General features: G+C 39.8%; 1 protein-coding gene across 5 annotated transcripts in view; it reads left to right on the top strand.

Moving 5' to 3' along the window:
• Positions 1-23: 23 nt before the first annotated feature.
• Positions 24-19,192, top strand: part of pbx1a (pre-B-cell leukemia homeobox 1a) — a 78,668-nt gene continuing 59,499 nt past the window's right edge. Inside the window, exons 1-4 of one of the 5 annotated variants that reach the window (XM_044367223.1) lie at positions 24-160; positions 1,230-1,302; positions 2,165-2,502; positions 2,769-2,899. The gene's annotated coding sequence lies outside the window, so the exon portion shown is untranslated. Of the gene's footprint in view, positions 161-1,229; positions 1,303-2,164; positions 2,900-19,192 lie in introns of all 5 variants that reach the window. The other 4 variants (XM_044367224.1, XM_044367227.1, XM_044367222.1 and 1 more) reach the window with 4 other exon arrangements.

The raw sequence follows: 19,192 nt of genomic DNA on the forward strand, positions 1-19,192 counted from the left end.
TGATTGAAGGCACATGTAGCCCGATCATTGGACAGGACGGAAACTGAACCGCACCGCCCTCTAGCAGCTCAGCCGCGTGTTACTGTGCGTGAGTGACCCTCCGCTGAGCGTCCTTATCCTCACATGGAGACACGATCCGAGGAATTACGCACAGTTAAAAGTAAGACAAAGAGTGTGATGTAGGCTGACTCGATCACTTTAAAAAAAAACAACAACAGAAAACGTGCCTCATTGAAGGGGACAATCTTATGGAACAAAATGTACAACATCTTCATCCTCAGCTTAAAGCCATCAGGGAATCTCAGTCTAAGACGCCACCGTGTGGTAGAAAGCGGTGCCATTGTATACTGGTTTTACTGGGAGACATTATGTAATTCCACTAAGAAAAAAGTGCTTTGGATTTGGTACATTCCGGTTTTGCTCTGGAATCCCACGTGAGAAAATGATGCATAAATGTACCCATATTGATCATTGTTAAAACAATAGGTAACGCTTTATTTTACAGGTCCTTCAATTTTATATTAATTTCCTGGATATTCTGTGTAATTTGCAGGTATTTAACCGTTAAAATTAAAGGAAATTTTACAGAAAGGGTGATGTAATTTACAAATTATAAGAAAAATAGAGAGAAATGTTGTACCCACTCATTATGTTGTATGTAGGCTATATCACATATACAAATCTTTAACTGACAGAAAATATTTATATTATATTCTTGATTAGATTTCCAATATACCACCAAATTACATAAACCCTTTAAAGAAATGTCCTAAGAATGAACAGTTACTCAGTGGCTACTTTAGAGAAATGATTGAAAGAATGTCCTGGAAATTAGTAGGAAAGAACGGGACCCTTAAAAGAAAATGTTACCAATATTGTGAATCATTTAGTCAATAAAATGTCAGAAAAATGTCCATCTCAGCTTCTTAGAGTCCAAAGTGATGTTTTCAGACATCTCATCGTGTCAGAAAACAGTCCAAAACATAAGAGATTCAGTTTAGAAAGCATCCAAATCCTGGAACCAGAGAATGTTTGACTATTTTGCTTGATAAATTACTTAAACAATTAATTTACTAGCAAAATAGTTGCTGACTAGTCTTCTGCCTTCTTGACTAATGGATTCATTGACTAACAGTTTCAGTTTTAATCAGATGCCAGGGAGACTGATGCAGATTAGATCTAAACCTCTCTTTTTGGACACCTTCTGCCTGAAATGACTATTCCCTCAGTACCAAAGAACAAGAAGATGTTGCTTTGAGCTTTATTCTTCAAGAGACCTGCAGACTTTGTGGCATTAACCCTGTAAGGCCCACAGTTGCAAAATACATCATATACACATACATCACTTTTAGCTGTCCTAAAAAAAAATCTGTACATGTTTTGTTTTAAAGACCGCATTTACATAGTCAATTGGTCCTATTGTTTATCCTTGCAAATGCTATTGGATAGTAAATGTGTTTATAGGAGGCTTGTCGCATTGTTCAGGCACAGGTGAGAATGTTCCTGAATGTGAGGATGTGAGTGTTCTGGGGGGGATGCAGGTATTTCTTTTAGTATGATAAGTAGAGAGCATAATAGGATAGTTAGACAGTGGAATGTGTAAATAGGATTAGGATTAATTTGCATTGAAATGATTTAGCCTGGAAAATCCTGAACTCTCTACCTGAACACTTGGTCCACCAAACTATCTATTCCTTCAGGTTATCTACTCCAATATAATACTGACTGTTGTGTGATTATTATTCATTATATACAGTTATTGGGCTAAATAAGCAATCAACCCTGCAAATGACCCCCTTAGTTGTTCTGTATATTTGTTCAGACAGTGTGAGTACAAATATGGAATCATCAGAGGCCTCCAACAACAGCTTCCTTTGAGCTTTGAAGAGCATCTGATGGTTGCTGCAGTAAGACAGGAATGAGCAGGTCTCAGACAGCGATGTGGAGACAGGGTGCAAACAAAATTCACGCCAGGAGCAGATTGATGGAGGAAAAACACAGACAGTGACAACATAAGAGCGTGGAGTGAACTAAATTATGGCCATGAGGAAAACCGTTCCATTACAGATGTACCCTTAATCCTGCCCTTCCTATGTTTTCATGCAGACACTGTTGTATCAGCCGTTGTCCATCATTGCCAATTCTGTCTTCCCTTCCTTCCCAGACCAGACTTTGTCCTTGTATGAACACTTCTCCCCAGGCTTGTCTGCTGATACTCCAGCTGGTGTCCTTATGAGGACATTTTTAGGGCCTGTGGCTGCACCACCTGTGACTGTGGCAGGAGCTGGACACCTCTTTGAACCTGCTTCTGAAGATAAGAGGATGTCTTCATCAGAGCCCTGCAGCAGCAGCTTCTGGCCACGAATGTTGTTGTAGTGAATCTTAGTTTTGTCATTAAAGGCAGAAATGAACCAAAACTCTGCATGAAGCCACAAATGTGTGTGTGTTATCATCATGCTGACTTCTGGCAGTGTGATTCAAACTGAGCAGAAAGCATGCCAGGTGAATTCAGTAACAAAATATTAATATTAATATTAACAGACTCTTCTATGCATGAAAACATGTTGACACAGAATTATCCTCCTCTGCGAATTCACACTTTTATCTGCTTTTAAATCTTTTGCTCTTTGTTTGAATTGCTTAACTCCCTCTTACATTTCTCACACATCTGGTAATTAAACCTGCATCAGTGATACACTGAGAACGTTCAGTATATCACAACATAAAATCACCCTAACCTTCTGCTATGGTTTTATTTTGCTGCTCAGTGGGTATACAGCACCACCTAATGGCAGGTGAAGAGGATGATGAAGGCTCTGTTTTAGGCTCGCTGTGGATACAGGAACACCGGAAGACTTGAGAAAGAGAAGATCCCTCCACCTGCACCACAGAAAAACCAGTAAGACTGAAAGACAAAGAATAGTTTGAATAATTTGTTGTTGAAAGATATGAATATTTTTAGTGTTTATGTCTTAGAATATGTTTGGAGGGAGACCTTCAAATTCTACCACTATTCAAGATGAAAAATTCAAACTTGAACAACCAGGTTATCCAGGATTCTTCCTCCTCTTGTATTTAAGGCAGATCAAACACTTGGATCACGTCACTAAGAGAACGTAACCTGATAGGACAGACGCTTGACTGCTTATCCTCTGTCGCTCAGATGTTCAAGTTTTAATTTATCATCCTGAATTTTGGTTAAATTCAGGTTACATTCTGTCAGTCATTTGTTCAAAGCATCTAATCTGCCTAAAATTGGTCAGTAAAACATTCAAACTAGATATTCTGGAGTAGAAGCCCACCAGGTCCTCACACTTTAACTGGGGAAAAACTGTGAAAAACGTTCAAATAACTTGTGACTTTATGTTCTGAGAGATTCAGGCTGTGTTCCTGGTGGATGATGAAATCTCAGCCTGTGTTAAGTGACTTGCTGTTCTCAGACAAAACATGTTGAATTTTCACAGCTTATTCATTGTCACATTTGCCTGAGGGCACGATGCAAGCTGCCTCACCAGTCTGTTGTGAGTTTTCTGTGAACCAGGGCCTCATGTTCAGAGAGGATAAGTAACCAAAGGGATGGGACTCTCCATCCTGCACACAAAAACATACATATGTGGAAAGTCCTCACCGGTTTCACTTGAAGCGTGAAGATACATTTTGGGTCGATGTCCAGCACTACCAGACTGATTTCTACATTAGTATTTTGGGGAGATGCCTTCTTCACTTTGGTTTATTAATAATATATGTGTAAAATTAAACTTTGTTGGGAAAAGAACTGTAAATTTGTGGACCTGTTTCCATCATTGGACCTGGTATTGTCAGAGCCCACCAGGTTTTTCATCAGACAAACGATCTGTTGGAGATGAGTATTTGATATCTCAGCTAAGGCTCAGAGGAGATTTGATTGGAAACTTGGGAACTGTATGAAACTTATAAGGCTGTGAGGGGGTTTAGGATGTTTTGGAAGAGCAGGGGGAGGGGTCTTTTTTTTTCTCATCCTAATTTTACATTTGATTTCAGTCTCCCTCTTTGAGATTTAATTGTTAAAAAAAAATCAAATAAATACTTAGTGCTTAAAATAAGGTGCTTTTTGCCATATACAATATAGGGAACACCTATTCTGTCACTGTGTCACGGCTGTATTTCTCTCATAATTTATTAGTCAATCAAATTGTAGCTAATGGGACCAATATGCCAATTAAAAAAACTAAAATAAATGTGCACTGTGTATCTTTCAGCTCCTTTCCAGCTCGTCCAGTAGTGATGATTTGTCAGACAAATGTGTTATCTCTACAAAAAGACGTTTTTTGTCAGTAACATGAAGTTGTCTGAACTTGTCTCCATCAAAACAAAAAGCAGAACTACCAATTTTTTAAAAACGCAGACAAAGAAGATAATATCTTAAAATTCCTAACCCTAATTCCTACAAATTCTACTGCAAAGCTTGCTGCAATTCACATATGTCTTTATTTTTTATTTTCCCCAATATGTAGGAACTACAATTATTTAGCTCTATCTATCTAAACACTCTGTGACTGGTTAGATAATGAAAAAATAGCATCATCAAGACAACATGGTTCATCGTAAAGTCAAGAGGAAAACCCTAACCTCACAGACTGGTACTGGGCTGTGCTGTTGACATTTTAACCAGGATACATCATTGCAGCGATACTGTGCGATACTGATGTAACTGTTGGTATGAGCCTCATCAGTCACTTGGACACAGTGACACATTTATTTCATAATAGAACTGAAGTGAGCTGAATTTTCCTGCGTTTACGTCTTATGAATTGGACCATGTCTCACTGTATCACCCTGATTGTCCTCATACAGATAAACATAAAAAAACAAAAAACACGGGTGACTACATCAGAGAGGCGTTCTCCAAGGGAAAAAAAGAGCTCAGAGGACTTCTCTCTGATGCCAAGAGTGATGGAGTGTTTTCCAATTTCATCAACACTCTCACTTTCCAGTGACTGGACACCGAGAGCGTCCGTCACTTCTCTGGAGGTGGGACCTTGTCTCATTTTTGCCCGTAAACAGAAGTCTGTGTAAAGCATGAACAAAATGGAGACTGTAAACTTGTTGGAGGGAAATTAATCATGAGATGGAATATAAAAGGTAGACACATTAGTAAAATGTATTAACACATTTTAAAATGTGAAAGCTTTTTAAAATAGTTTTATCCTCTTAAAAAAAAGAATGAGTTTAAGAAGAGCTATTGAAACATTATTTTGATACGTTTCCACTAGTTTGGTTTCACAATATGAAAATCAACTTGTACAAATTTTAAACTTGCCTGAGTTAAAGGTGCGTTGCCTTTTTTTTTCTTGGTCAAGGTTACATTATCATCATGTGCTGATGCAGTAGACAGAAGAGGAACAGATCTAATAACTTTTGCTAGTTGGTGCTGAGTTAACTTCTGAACTTCTGAACGTTATATACATAAGTCATATACACAACGCTGTGCAGCAACTGACTCTCAAATCCTGGATGTGGAGCCTCCAGTGCTACTTCTATTAGCAGCTGTGGTCGCTTTCTGCTGCAAAAATGAGTGAACTGTGTGTGACAAAAGTTCTCCAACAGACAAGGAAATTAAAAATAGTTAAATATCAGATATAATATGGATGTCCATTTTAATTTTGAAAGCAGCTGTCATGGACTGTGGCAGTGAGTTCAAAAAGTTTATACTGTTTTGAGCATTAATGTTACTCTTTATATATTGCAGAATCAAATATAATATAGCTCTGATTTGTTTCACTGAACCTTTGAAAATCTCCAATGTGAAATCTTCTTTGAGTTCATCACCGCTGTAGCATACAGCTTAATTATTTAGATTCTAACATACAAATGATTGAAACATGAATGTAAAATATTTGGAATGTAGAGTAGTGTGATAAACAAAACGCTGAGATTTATTTGTTTTGGGAAATCACTCATAACTCCAGCAGAGGGCAGCAGCTACCAGTACAGGACTTCATTTGGCAGAACTGAGGTCCTTCAATGAGCAACCAAGGAGACATTTTCACTCAACCAGTAGATGTTTCTCTATTGGACGACCCTTCAATGGGCATTCAATAGAGAAAAAAAACATAAAAAACAAATCTTCTAATTCTGTAAATTCACAAGCCAATATCCTCCACTCACTACAAGAACAGTTATTACGTGTCCAATTTGTATGATGTAAACTGTCAAAATATAATTTAAGGCCTTTATAATGAAATCTGAAGAGACAGATCAGGACACAGTGATGTTATTTTACCTCTGTACTTTGTTGAGGGAAGATTTTTGGAATAAAAGACATGAAGAACTTGGTTGAATTTGGTCAAAAGGAGCAAAAATAAACATCGTGAAGGGCAGCACAAACTTTCCCTCCTGACTTTAAAACTCACCTCCTAGTTTTCAGCTCCGTCACTCAGCACAGAGGTGATGAATAACCCTCCACACATCTTACACCTTCACCCCACTCAACCTCTTAACAATTAGGCCCTAACCCCGGCAATCCCCTAGCCGTCATATATCATCATGTCCTCTACAAACCACAGGACAACGCTCTACCTTAAAAATTAATAAGGCTGACAACATACTTGTCGCTATTTCAATGCCCAGCATGTCCTCTGTGACTCATCAGTTCAGCTGTAAATCAGGCCAGGAGGAGCCTCAAGGGATTCTGTTCCTCTAAAGCTCCTTCAAAAACACTTTATATGGAGCATCAATAACCAAACACTTTGCAATAACCCTTATTGGCATGGCAGCATGAAATACTATTGATTGTTCAAATGAAAATCAGCAGGAGCACTAGCTGCTGCATGGATTGTTGCATGTGTGTGATTTTTGTCTATATTCTCTCACCGGTATCAGCGAGGATGAAGGCAGAGCAGTGTGAGGCATCATGGGTTATATTTAATCCAGCCTTGCTCTTCTTTGGGATAATAACTTTTTTGCTCCAGTCCAGGACTTGTCTGTCATCTTGACATGGCAATATCTCCCAACTCCACTGTTTCATAGTCAGTTTCATTTATTTCCAAATACCATTTCACACCCTGCTGGCTTTAACTAGGTATTATACAGCGTGAGGGGAGTGTGCAGATTGAATCGTGACAGAGACAACAACGTTTCTGGTGAAAAATAAGTGAATATTGTAAGTGGCAGACTATATAAAATTATTTTTTTGCTCCCTTTTCTCAGCATGAATTTGTGTGTTTGTCATCCTGGTCTCTCACATTCATATGGGATGTCTACAGCTGATAAAATTTGTTGCCTTTATTTATTTTTTTGGTCTGTAAATTGAGTGTTGTATCTTAAACAAAGAGCAGTGCACACAGAATTCATGCTCCTGCAAACCACAATTTTAGTTTTCATGATTGTAGATTAAAGAGGAAACTATAACATTGTGGTTTATCATAATAGCTAATGTACTGGGTTTTACATATTTAGTTTCATTTTAGTTTTTAACTTGTGTATTTAAAAACTCAGTCAGTTTGCAATCATATATCTACTTGCCTTCCAATTTTAAACATGCAACATGAAGTCAAATAATATTTTTACAAGTTCTGCGCATATTTTAGTTGGTCATTGTAATTTGATTAATACATTTTAAGAACTTCTGTTGTTGAACAATATGAGAAAAACAATGTTTTAGATTTTTTTGGCTAATGTACTGTTGGTACCATTTTCTAACTTTGAGAATACAAACACAGTGAGGTGCAAGATTCTAAAATGTTGTTTTTTTATACAGTAAATCACATTATTTATTGTCAGACTGTATATAAGGAAAGCAGATACAACGACAGAATACATCCTGAACAGTAGTAGTAGTTGTCAGTGACTGTGGCTGTATTTGGTTTTGGTTTTATGCTCTCACTGTTTCAGTCTTTTTGAATTGTGAAAAACATAAATATTTTATATATCCTTTTTTTAAATATCCATAATACCTGAACAACTACCTGAACTACAACTACTGTTGACAAAAACAATTACTGTAGCGTGACAGCACGGCAAAACACTGTGATTTTGATTAAATCTGGTGAACCTACAGTGAACCTGTTGTGGCTGATGTTAAAGGAACAGTTTGACATTGATAAGATTGATTGAGAAGATTGATACCAGCCAACAGCCAGTTAGCTTAGCTTAGCATAGAGACTGGAAAGTGGGGGAAAACAGCTAGCCTGTCGTAACAAAAGCTAGCGCCTCTAAAGTTCAATATGTAACACCTGTTTTCTCTGTAGGCTGCCTGGCAACCTCATGGTGACACTAAGAAGTCTTTAATCCTGCCCAAGAAATTGTCCAGCACATAACCGTATGTGTGGTATTCACGCTTCAGTTTTTGTGTGGATTAAAGAAACAAGATATAATGTGCTATTTAGTGAACTTTAGTGGTGCTAGTAGGGGGATTTTTTAACCTTTGGTTAGAACTATGCTAGTTGTTTTTCTCCTGTCTTCAGTGTCTATGCTAAGCTAAGCTAGCCAGCTACGGGCTGTGGCTTCTAACTCTCCTTCTAACTCTCCTTTCTTTGCGATCGCAAGATCGCAAAGAAAGTTTTTAAGTTTAGTTTTTAAGGTATAGTTTTCCCAAAAACTATACCTTAAACAATTGCTTTGGTAGTTTTTTACTATTTCTATGGTTCTTGTTTATTGTTGTTGACATGTCACTTGTAATGGATATTAAGGACTTGTTTAGTTATTTGTTTATTTATTGTGTTAGCTAATGCCCAGTTTGCTTTTGTCACGCATAGAGAAACTGTACTTCTTGGTGTAGCTGAGCTGAAAACCTTCTGGGTTTTATTTGTACTGTGATCACACATGAAAACCTCTCATCTATCCATGTCATCTGTTCTGGAGTCGTCCCTCTTCTCCTGTTTTCATAATGCTCAAAATGATAAAATGCCTCTTGTTAACATCACACACATAAACTCAACCACAACAAATCCAGGTGTCATTGCATCATTTGCCTTCAGCCTCTCTTGCACAACAATGAAATCAAAAGACAAGAATGTTTTTGTCATAAATTTATTCCTCTCCAGTAGTTGCCCTGCTGACACCCGCAGGGGCCTCCATATGGAGAGATCGTCCACGGATGTGTGTGCCGTGATGCCAGTAGGTGGTCCTGCCCATGGCTTAGTAGGTGAGCTTGGTGTAGTCCCTGCTGCCACTGCTGCTGACATATCAGAGCTGTTTATTAAGAGGATGACAACTCTATCAAGCCCCATAAGCGGGCCCTCGTGCACAGGAGTTCTTTTGTTACTTTCAGGGAGGGTGTCATCAATCTTGCTGCCATGCTACTCTCTTGAGCTGTTGATGGCAAACACGATTCCTCCCTTTCTGCCTGGCCTCTCCCGCCTCGCAGTCTGGAATCAGGCGTGGTGAGGGGGATCGGAGAGATAGGAGGACTTTCCCCGAGAGTGCCTTTTCTTGACAGGCGACAGAGCGGACTGTTTGGACACCAGGGGTGGATATATGGGACCATGTAATGAAAAGACGTTGACAGGACCTGCTTGCTCTGTAATGAAGGTCCTCTGGAGCTGTGAATGGATACACACATCTTTCACGCTTTTGTCTTCCTGCCTTTCCCACAGAATCTATCTCATCCATTTTAACCAAAAAAAGAAGGTGTAAGAGAAGCATCCTAGACAACAGCTCACAGTGTTAAACATTTACATGCAAGGACGTGGTGTGAATTTTTAATGAAACAGCAACTACGGTGATTTACACCCACGATTTGTAGCTAAATCCCTTCTGCATCCGCCCATGAAGATGCAGTTGAATGTTCAGCCTCTTTCGTCTCTCTGTCAGTGCTACTCAAGACTCAGTAGCTTACAGAGATGGACTATGATGTATGTACTCCACTTTAGCATTGGCTGAGGTCACAGACTCCATAAATGTCTTAGACAAGTCTGATATTTTAATCTCTTTTTAGTAAGGGGATGTTGGGCCTTTGCCCAATCAATACACAGGGCAATAGCCTTGCCAAGATACCTCATGGTAGCTTTTCATTGTTCTGTCTGGAAGCTGAAATGTCAACCAGAATAACGTTGCTCAAACTGAAGCTGAAATATGGCTGTCTGTAGTCAAAAACGTCATTGTTATGATGTAGATTCTTCTGAAAATAATGAACACAGAAATCCAGTGATCGTGCTCTGAAGATGAGTCTTGTTTGACGGAGAGGGGGCAAGCTGACACCTGAAATTTCCTTTTTTTTATTCTCAAATCAAGTCCAATCTGTTTAATTCATCAGTCAACAATAGCCAAAGAAACTAGAGAGCGGAGGGCTGTGCTGCTGCCTTTGTAAGCACACACAGCCAAAAATATCAAGACACTCTCTCACATTAACATTGCTAATTTGTTTGCCAATGGTTTCCAAGGCGCTGAATAATTGGCTGTGAGATATTGTTTGTTCAGGTGTTCCGCATAATTGAATTCTGTATTGAAAATACTGTGGATGAATGTTGGAAGAATACTGAAAAGAATCATGTACTTTGTAATGCATTTTCTTTGAAATGGAGCGATTGGTGTAGATTAATTTTCATCCCAATAGCGGCTAGTGATGATTGCTGCACATTAATTATCTGGCTAATGTATAAAGCACACACATTTTGAATTTTAAAACAACTTAACTCGTGTTCACCCGTTTTCAATTAATGTCCTGTTGTTGAATCTTTTTGTGTGGACCCTTTTAGAGACGATAGGGTTTCCTCTTGTTACTCTGGGAGCTTTGCACATGATGACCTTTTGAAACTCACAGATTGATTTCATGCATCCATTATTCCGCCGAAACGCTGCTTTTGTCAGTGCTGTGCTGTGAGCTGCGTGCTGATAAGCCCGTTAATGTGTGTTAGCTGTGTAGCTCGGCTCATGTGCACATGTGGAAGTGATATAGCATCCAGCAGGACGCATGTGTTGACAGAGCTGGGTGATGTATTTGATCATAGTTAGTTGTGAGGAGGGTCTTGGTTGGGTTTGATTCAGCTGCCCGATGCTGACCTAATGCCTCTGCTCAATCAGTCACCTTGTCCTCCCCTTGACTCCTCACCCCGTGATCCCTCTCTCCCACCCCGAAGGCCTCAAGAAAAACAACCCAAGTGCTTTGGACCCTCCCTTCGCTGCGTCCCGCTCAAACTCCTGTCTGGACAGAAATAAATTAGATAAGAAATCAACGTAGGGTTCTCAGCTTGTTTTCTTAAAGTGCTCTACGGTATTTCCGTCTCTCCTTCAAAACTTAATATTTAATTTAAAAATCTGTCTCATCTGGTTCAGTGTCATTATAGGCCTAGCTTTTCTTGTAGGCCTACTTCTGTTTATCAGTCCCACAATGTGTGTGTGTGTGACTGTGTGTGACTGTGTGTGTGTTCGACTCTCCGGTCTGATAATCAGTGACAGAGATGTTATAGGAGTGTGACAGAGTTCTATTTGCCATAACTGACATCTTCATCCCATCACTTTCCTTGTTTTTTTTTGTTTTTTTTCTTTTTTTGTAACTTACCAAGTGCTGGCATCTGTGGTGTTTCCAGGCGGATACACTGCAGTGGACTGGGAATTCAGAGGATTCAGACAAGGCCACAGCAGCTCAGGCAGGTGGAGAGAGAAAAAGCTGTACACACAAGCAGTACAGGAAGAGAGGACAGGGAAAAGAAAGAGAGAAAAAGAGACGGCGGAAGAGAGAGGGGGACTCGCTTCTTGGAGTCTTATACTTGAAGTGTTTAGCAGACATGCTGTCAGATTCAGAGGTCAGAGGGGATGATTGTATCGATGGGATTTATTCGCCGGTCATAAGTGAAAAAGAGACAGAAAGCAGGCTTGAACAGCAAAAGCTTGTGATGCAGAAAAGCACAATAAATCACCACGTACAGTTCGTATTAAATGAAAACTGAATCAGAGCTAGAAACAATATTGAGTATGTGGCCACTTTCCACAATACCCTCAATAAATTCAAGCATATTTGCCACCTCAGCTAACATGTCCAATTTAATTTGGCAGTTTTGAATTGGATATATACTTGGAATCGTCATCTTAAGTCAAAACCTCAACTCCATTCATTTGTGAATACTTTATGATTATGATTTATGGATATCATATGTGGCATTTCCAGACTTAGGCACAGAGCTCCCCAGCACAATAATATAATCCTTTCCAGTACATTAAATGTGACACTACACCTTTTGCACCAGCTAATGTAAATGCCCAACATGTAACTGGTCAGTTGTGTTTGCATTGGTACCATGATGTAAACTTTGCAGAATCAAGTACATTTTCAGCAGTTTTCTTGGGTTTGTGAGGATGTGATGTTTTGTAATTCAGAGCTCTAAATTTATAGTATTCACATCAACATCCAGTAAAGACATTGACAGAAACATGTAAATGCTTCTTTGTGTGTGCACACATTATAATTTTCTCTCATTTCACTCTCTTCACCGCACTCATTTGTACTTTCACAGTTTATGTACAAAATCAGAAACACAGTCCATGTTACAAACTGATGTGCATTTGTGGCCTTACCGCAAATCAGAGCCGATGGTGAAATGTACATTTCCAATAAACAACAGCAACTCTTGTTAACAGATTGATAGCACAACATTAGCACAACTTATCATCACTGTCCAATGAAAAACAAATGTTTCCTAAATGTTAGCTTTTCATGAAATAAGGAAAACAACTATGTTTTAACTTAAGTTACATAGATCATTTAATTTTTGAAGGATTTTTAGCATAAGATGCAAGATAATTTTTGCCAACTCACACACTTATCTCTGTCGTAAACACCCAATTTATTGTTTCCAATTAATTGGAGCATTTGATGCTTCTGTTTTTTGTGAAAACACAAAAAAATAAGGAGATACACGGTTTTTACTGGACAGCGATATAGGACATGAAAAACGTTAATGTTTGCTCATCAAAATGATCTAAGTTCTGTAGATCAACAAATGTGTCCACTTCAGATATGGAATGATAAACTGAGGATCATTACTTTTCTCATGATTAGATCCATATGTAGTGATTTTTCAAGTAACTTTTAAAATCTTTGAGGGGTCAATTATGTCTTTTGTAAACCTACTACAGAGCGTGGCATGTTTTAACTCACTGAAGGAATGTGCGATGTTTGCTAGCTAACAGGAGATCGACTGATATTTAGAACACTATGAAACAGGAATCCCTTAAAATACCTTTAATTACTTCTTATCTTGCCTCTGAAAACCAACTCCCTTAATCTGAGAGTAAAGAGGCTATTTGCACAGTTTAAGGGTTTTTAAGAGGTAAAAACACTCAAAATGGACCAAAACCCACGAAAACCATTGTGATTTCCCCTTAATTAGAAAATTAAGGCATTTTAAGATTTAGATTAAGGGGCTCTTTTCAGTCCATTTTAAGGGATTTTTACTTTTTACTAATCTATTAGAATGCCTTAATTTGTTTCAATTAGGGATGCACAGTGATATTAGCATGTCATCGGTATCAGCCAATAAAGGCTTTAAATTGAAATATCGGCATCGGTCTGACATAAACATTTCTGCTGATATGATGGGCCAATAAGCTAACCATTCGACAAACTGTTTAACTGTTTGTCTGGTAAATATGCGTCACGCTGGTGGATGTTATCACCATGTAGGGTATTTAAAAAGCAGTGATATGAATGCACTTTGAGAATTTTTACTCCCGTGTTGTTTATGTGCGTAACCAAGCAGTGCTGTTGTGTTTAGTGGGCTAGCTTCATGCTGCTGAACACATTTGGTGACGTAGCTGCGACACAAAGAGGTAACGGGTTTAATGGATGAAGTTAACCTGCAAGATTACTCTATAAGGTTTATATTTCTCCCTGCTGGTCCTGCATAATAGGAGAAAGATGTTTCTTGCTAAGTCCATGCTCAGTGTTACTGTTGAAGTGAGGAAATATGTCAGCTTTATTTTAACCGCCATAAGAGCCCAGATCAAACAGTGTAGATGCTAAATGAATTTATTTTGTTGTCAGTTGTCAACATGAGCAGTTTTAGTTATCCTCCGTGCTAGAAACAGGCGGCAGCAGCACTAACCGGTGCAGCGTGGAGGAGCTGCATCATTAACTCTCTGGATCCTATCCAGCTTTATTGTAGAGGTGGAGGAAATATTCAGATCCTTTACTGAAGTATAAATACCAATACAGCAATGTGAAATACTCCATTACAACTAAAAGTCCCGCATTCAAGGAAAAGTACTAATATGATCAGCTTGATGAAGTTCAAGTATGAAAGTAAAAGTACTTCTTTGGTCCGTCTGGCTCATATATTATTATATATGACATCATCAGAGCACAATGTCTATTTATGTTCTTTCATTTGGCTTTAATTGCTGTACAGTTGTACAACACACTTACTTTCACATGATCCCTGTGGACAGAGATTACACTTCTTTACTTGCAACTTGTGAAATAGGTCAAATTTGCCCTGGTTGTTGCTATTGTCAGGATTGTCTCGGAGAGAGCATCATCTAAGCCTGTTAACGTAGGAAGAATCTTACAGTTTTGTTAGAAAATGTTACATAAAAACAAATATGGCATTGTGGCATGGAAAAGCATTGTATTTTATGTCTGCATCTGCCAGTGGGCCATCATGATAAGAGTAGGCATAATAATATGTTAATTCAACTAAAGGAGAGACGTGATGTTCTCTGCAATTAGGTGCAAAAAGGCAATCGGCCAAAGTGAGTTGGAAAATATCAGATATTGGCAAAAATCCAATATCATGCATCCCTAGTTTCAAGGCATTAATGAATCCATTAATTATTCCCTTAAAAACCCATTAATAAATACCTCAATTCCAGCATTATTAATGGGGAAAAAAATGGAAATTTAAGGTAAAAAAATAAGGGATTCAGTTAGTGGGAATAATAAAAAAAAGACTAAGTTATTGCCGAATAATTTCTGTGCAGAGATCCTGAATGAGGCTGACTTGTTGTTAATGACACTTTCTACATGTCACTGAATGGATGTTTTAAGTATACAGTGTTTGTGACGTGAAATAAAAAGGGTGTTGTGTTTCACAGGGCAGCTTTTCAGTTGCCAGTGGCCCATGATGCCTGACCCCTCCCTTTCTTTGTCACCGCTGGCGCTGTACTCTGTTTTCTCCCATCTCTGTGGCAACCAGGGCCGCATGCTATTGTGTTGATGTTTGTCCACAGCTAAGGTGTCGCCTATGTGTTTAATGGACCTCCCAGTCCGCTTCAGTGTCCGCTTCAGAGTCCCCCAGCAAAGCTGAGCGGCTGGGCCCTGCCACTGTTTGTCCCTGGGTGTCAGTGAGTCGAGGCAGGGTGGGGATGAGATAGGGCTAATAATGGCTGCTTTGTTCCTTTGCTAGATGTGTTGAAGCTGTGCTCCTGTGGACCAGGAGACGCCTGGTCAAACAGAGACACACAAAGGCTCTGGAAACGGCTGTCCGTGGCCCATTCTCCACAGTCTGCCATGCTGCCAACATACACAACCTTCTGAAGCCGCGCTGAATTACTACCCTCACAACCTTTCACACATATAAAAGCACTCTTTCACTCAGTGGGAACACTGACATTTCCCTTTTGATGAATACAAAGGATTTTTTAATACTAAGTTTTTTTTAGGTGATTACACCGAGGTCATATACACCATTAGAATCAGTATGTGGTCTCTCTTTTCAAGGGCATTCACTTTATTCACTCGTAAAAGCCACACAGGCGTTACTTGATTCAGTCAAGCTCAAGTGGTGCATTTTACTTTTAAGATATTATTTTCACTTGATTGATTGACAAAGTAGGCGCAAAGCAGCCCTGATATCCTCACTAGTGTTGGAGATTGAGAAGAAATTACTCTCCATTATTGCGCTTTTAACATTTGCAGAAAGGATATATGGCCGCACAGAGAATAGTTATGTTTTGTAGTTCTGGGGAGATAATGGTGAATTTAACAATCAATAACAATGAAAACCTTTGGAATGCCAAGAAATAATCTCTAGAGCTAATGCGCCACATATTCTCATCCAGCGGCTGGTGTTTTAACCTCTTTAGCATAGCCCCTCGAGGAAATGGGGGATATGATTAGGAATTCGTTAGTGGGCTTCTATTTTTATGCTGATGACACACTTTCTTCTCCCGGGCCCTCAATGTTGCTGGCTCTTGACTTTCTCACTGTCTTTTCTAAACTAGATCAGCTGTTTACCACCATGTAGGAACGTGACATGAAGTTCACTGACTAAAGCAGCTGCAAGCAGCGGACTGATATCAGTCAGAGAGAAAACTCTTCTGTCATCTGAAATCCAGTCACATGCCCCGACACCATTCACAAGCTTCTTTAAATCCCTTCTTCTTTCAAAAAAAACAACAAAAAAACCATGCTGTAGCTCAAAAGATGTGTTTCTTTTATAGTGGCGCCATTTCACCAGTTGGACCTGCAGTTGTGCCACCTGCCTCAACTATTGACTGCGAGATACAAAAAGGGATGCACAAAACCAATAAAGGGTGCCGTACAATTTTGTTGAAATCCGGCGTTTTTGTTCATCCCATCATGTTTGGAGCAGATTACAGTGTGTCCACACATCCTCGCTCCCCAGGGTGCCTTCTCTGTGGCTCAGGTATTGTGACTATGCAGGCGGGCTGGTGGCCCTGGGCCCTGGGCGCTTTGGAGAAGAGAGGACAGTGGCTGCATTTGTTTCCCATTGAAAAGGATTACAGGTCCTGACGGCCATGATTAATCACCCAGAGGCAGACATCTGAATACGGCCAGGGAAAGGTTCAACTTTTTAATTCATCCCACACCCAATCTATTCAAACCAGCTGTTGGCGCTCCTTTCCCTCATCTCCCTGCTCTTTCTTCTCAGTGACCATTGCCTTCTACTGTCTTTCTCTCCCCATTTATGGCTCACATAATTATCTGGGGACGCACAGTTGTTGTAATTGTGGGGGTGCTTGGACGCCGCTTGGCGCTCTATTTTTATTGGAGATGGGCTCCTTTCTTCTTTGTGGGAGAATAGTTAATTGACTTTGTTAATGCATTTGGGGATCAGTGATTTCTCAACAACAAATGACCTTTATGGAGCTCAGCGCCACTTATTGTTTATTGTGTGTGTGCGCCGAAGCAAGTGTGTGAGCCCATGTGTGTTGCATCAGTGCATGCTTGCATGTGTGTGTGTGTATGTGTGTGTGTGTTGATCCATTGTGACCTTTTCTTGTGTCAGGTGTGTTTGTGCAGAGACAGAGCAATATTTCCCCTCAAAGCTTCTTTTCCAAAACACTTCAGATTCATAAACATTTCCGTGCCGCCACTACGCTGACAGACAGCTGAATTTCTGTGTTTTGAATAAATTTCACATCTCGCCATGTTCATATCCACTCATATGAGCAGGCCTTCTCATTAAGACTCAGCAGGTTATATGATGGTATTGCTGGAATCCCTGGAGCAAAATGAACAGGGACAGCTACACTGCTTAATGCAAGGTAGCCTAGCAACAGATAGTGGGATGGCGGTGGAAACATACCCTCATATTTATGTTTACATGAGAGAATGATTTGTCTGTCAGGCTGATGGATCCTAATGTTCTCCTCTCCCCGGGGCTTTTCTTGTGCCGCACGCAGGCCTGACACTTACCCTGAAGGACAGGCACCACCTTCTCCAACATGCATGAATACTTAATACTGTTAGACTGCATTTATGCAAAGAATGGAAATGGCACTAGACGAGGAGAGGGGGGCTAAAATGCATCAAAAGCATGACACAGTATGCATCACGAACATGCGGGGGGAAGCATAGAGAATGACGGCGGACATAAAGGAAGACAGAAAAGCATGTTTCTTTTCTGCAGTTTATTCCTCATAAAAGCTTACAAGTAATCACATTGTAGTATAGCAGAGAGCAATAGTTTCATCTGCATGGCGACCGTTGACAACTGTGACAATATAAACGCAAGTCACTTCCAGTAAGTACAGTACATGAGCTATAGGACTTGATAGAGTCTGTCTTTACTGTATGTCCAGCTCCTCCAGGGACAGACTACATCAACTCAATTAGCCTGGCACAGCCTGAGTATCAGCACCATAGATTAGATTTCACTCTGCCTTGTTTACCAGAGAGCGGCCCGCAGAATAATATCTATACAATTTGTGCTTTCAGAAAAATGATGATGGTATCATAGCTGTGGAGCAGCAGATATAAGCTTCTCCTGCGTTGTGGTATAGGGTAACTGGCTGGGAGAGATATAAAAACGCCTTTTGTCAGGAGATACTGTAGGCATATCCCCGTTCATCTTGGGAACTTGTTTCCATAGTTACATCAATGTTGTTGAAGTGAGAAGATCAGGTATTCCAGTGAGTGATCCTTTACATGAGCTTTGCACTTCTATTGATTTTCATCCCACGTTGAAAAAAACAGCCCACTGCAAACTGTCTCAGAGATATTGTGGAGGTAATGAAAGGGCGAAATGTGTCGGAAATGTGTTAGACAAAGAAAGAAAGGAAAATAAAAGCCTCTCAAAAAAGGCATTGAGAGATTTTGAGATGTCATGTGCAGCTCCTCCGAGGGTCAGGTAATGCTGTCAGAACCACAAACCACAAAGCGTGACAGCGGCTGAGTCTAAAAACTAATCGCTGTCTCTAACAGTCAATCATCGCCGTGTTGTTAGCCACATGCTTATGTGTTCATAAGAAATCTCCTCAACAGCGTGCCGCTTGCTGTATACTAATGGCTTTGAAAAGAGAGCTAATCACTGCTGCGCGGTTAGCCACATGCTTGCCTCTTGCAGCATGGCTGGTGTGTTCCAGGGGTTAGCAAAACACCGGCGTAACACATGATCGCTCTTTATGAGGCTGGGGCCTGCATGAGAGAGAGGGGGCCCACAGACGATGCTAAAAAGACGGTAATGACAGCCATTCACCGCAATCCAATTATGCAAAAGGGAGTCTAAACAATTCCATCATCCCCTAAATTAGATTGTCCTAACGAGATAAAGGCACCAATTAATCCTGAATTAATTTCTACAGCTCATTTTCCCCAGAAAACACTCTAATATGCAAATGCCAATGAGAGACAGAGAGGCATCCTTCTGCAGGGGTTTACAATACCTCTGCTTGTTGGCTCTTCACTGTGAGTGAACTTGTGAACTTAGACACATGTTGTGAGGAAAAAAATGATGAAATATAACACATATAACAGCCCAGGTGTAGCACAGAAGAGTAAAGGCAAATATAACTGGTTTTAATGTTTAGAGTT

This window comes from Thunnus albacares, chromosome 12, assembly GCF_914725855.1.
Source record: "Thunnus albacares chromosome 12, fThuAlb1.1, whole genome shotgun sequence".
NCBI lineage: Eukaryota > Metazoa > Chordata > Actinopteri > Scombriformes > Scombridae > Thunnus > Thunnus albacares.